Source organism: Anser brachyrhynchus (genome assembly GCF_964034855.1).
Source record: "Anser brachyrhynchus genome assembly, chromosome: 18".
NCBI lineage: Eukaryota > Metazoa > Chordata > Aves > Anseriformes > Anatidae > Anser > Anser brachyrhynchus.
This window is the reverse complement of record NC_137711.1, coordinates 2,299,274-2,301,838: the sequence shown is the minus strand read 5'-3', so window position 1 is coordinate 2,301,838 and position 2,565 is coordinate 2,299,274. Positions and strand designations below refer to the sequence as shown.

The 2,565-nt window shown below is 39.7% G+C and overlaps 1 long non-coding RNA gene across 1 annotated transcript; it reads left to right on the top strand.

Annotated features, from left to right (window-relative positions):
- The first annotated feature begins 641 nt into the window (after positions 1-641).
- On the top strand, positions 642-2,136 carry LOC308179980. The gene is made up of 2 exons (XR_013940699.1): positions 642-752; positions 1,399-2,136. It is a non-coding gene; the product is annotated as an uncharacterized lncRNA (long non-coding RNA).
- Positions 2,137-2,565: the final 429 nt, after the last annotated feature.

The following is a 2,565-nucleotide window of genomic DNA, read 5'->3' as shown; positions in this document are numbered from 1 at the left end:
GGCAAGGATCCTCGCCCAGAGAAAATAGGCTCAGGGAAGGTATAAACAAATCAACAAAAACCGTCCTTTCCTTCTGCAGTCCCTCCTCTCCCTTGAACTCCAGGAGGACATCTGTCTGGTCCTTTGCAATTTGGCTGTGGTGACTTCTTAGTTTCACACTGAGAAAGGCAAATCATTTGCATCTCTTTATTACAGTCCTGCCTCTGAATGGGGGGCAGAGCATGCACTCAGCAGCTATGCAAAGGGGAGATGTTCATTCTGCCATAACCTCTGAATTAAAGTCCCGGGATTAAGCTGAAAAGCTCAGGTGTGAATGAGAATGTGTTTCCATTGCAAATTGATTCTTTGTCTTTTATTTTAGAGACAAGCTCCAGGTTTCTGAGTATAGTCCTGAAATATCATGCACCCTAAACTTACATTTCCCTGCTGTTTATACATGCAACTAAATATGATGGTGTAAGGACAGCTGGGAGCACAATGTCCTGCAAGCTTGTTTTCACCACAGAGTTAGAGAGAGCTCCCCCATGTTCTCCACAGCTGCTGAGACTCCTCCTGGAGAACCAGCAAAAGATTTTTACAGCTGGTATAACTTAAAGCTAAACCTTAGCAAGCTCCATACTACATGGGTGCAGCACTGATACAGCAGTCAGTGAGAGTGCTGCTGGAGAACACCAAGTGCCTCTCAAGGTCCTGAGTGTCCATCATGAGGTGGTGACTTGTGTGCTCTTAGAGTAGTAAAGAGGACAAGAAAGGTCTCAGCATTCCCCAGGAGAAGCCAGTTTAGGCCCATTGAGCAAATCCTACTTAATGTTGACCATAGGGTATGTTGGGATGCTGCCCGGAAATGTGAACCATGAAAAAAACTGTCCTTGGTGGCAAAGTTGTGTCCTGCATACAAACAGGAGTGCTCAGGCCCTCTGTTTGATGCTGATTTGCATTACAGAGGAAGCTGCAACATCGAGGGTGGAAAGAAAAAGCAAATCAGACCTTTTTAATAAGCTGGTGAGCCACCAACGAGCTGCCCACCTTTTATTTACTGTAAGGCTCGGAGCCTCAATTTGGCGGCACGATTGTGTATCTCTGCACAATTACAACATTGCCTCTCCTCATTGCAGACAAAGAAAGGAAGGCATTCACTTGCTCCTGCCTGAAAGCTGCCTTCAGCTATTCGCGAAACCATAGATACATCTGCTTGTACCATCCAATCCTGGACGTTTCCCCCAGAGGGTGAATATCCAGACATTGTCATTTCAGCACAAGAATCTGGATGCATTTATTAATCAACCTTTTTGCTGAGTGGAAGTCTGGCTGGCCTCTCCTAGTATAGTTTAAATCCCTCAGTCTGTTTCTATTACAAGACTTACACAAAAGAACATTTTCTTCCACTCTTTCTTACAGAAATGGGAAGACTTGAATGCTTTTTTTTTCTGGGCCTTCTTTTGACTGACTGGGATTTTTCATGGCTGTATCAGAAAGTTGGACATTCCCCTTTGTTTCGGAAGCATTCGGTGATGGATCACATTTTAATTGGCGTTGAGGTTTACAGAGAAAGAGAGCACCACAGGAAGTTATTAGAATAACAACACTACGCATCTGCACAGGAATTAAAACTGCAAATGTAGGGGGCATATTAATTGCTACCAAATGCTTTGTTTTTCTCCCCCTTCAAAAAATCCAGCTGAACAAATTTTTTTTTTTTGACGTACATTTTTCTTGTCTTTCTGTTTCAGTAAAAATGTGATTAGATTTGTGTGATTTTAGCCTTGTGTATAAAATTTCTTATACAGCATGTTTCAAAGCATTTACAAAGGAGATAAACACATTTGTTTTGACAAGAAGGATACTGATGACTGCAGACAGATATGGTTTGTCCAAGACAGTTGTTCCCACAGTGAGACTCCGAGCATGGTCTATGCTTGTTCATGCCAAAGATGGTCAGAATGTTTTGCCTGTGCTTTTTATTTTTTCCCCATGAAATTACTGATCTGTTGTCACAAAGCCATAATTCTTGTTGTTGCTGAAAATAGAAGTAATATGGAGATTGCGAATAGTTTAACTTATCTTTTAGTTGACATTTTAAACTTTTTAAAAAAAAATAAAAATTAGGAAAAGCAGGAGGAAACAAAACAAATTTTGTTTATAGATATTCATAAACGATTTCAGCTGATTGAAAAGCTATTTTCTTCCTGTTCAAGAAAGAAGGTTGGAAATATTTTGCACAGCCCACCACAGAGGCTTCATTTCTTTTTGTCTTTATTTTTTTATAACTCATTATTTTTCTCTGTTCCTCACTGATATTACTCCATAAGTTTTCCTTCATGCTACTTCCTAAAGGCAATGCCCTATCATCCATAGCTGTAAAAGGACATACCTGGAAAAACTGGTGGCTTTTCTGGCAAGTATTATGATACAAAGAAATATCCTTAAGTAAGTATTAGTTTTATGGGCAGTGTCTAATTTATATTGGAAAACTCTTGTATTTGTCACACTACTACAAACAAGTAAAAAAAAATCATACAAATCTATTTAATGTCATTGTTTTACATTTCTACTACCATAACTACT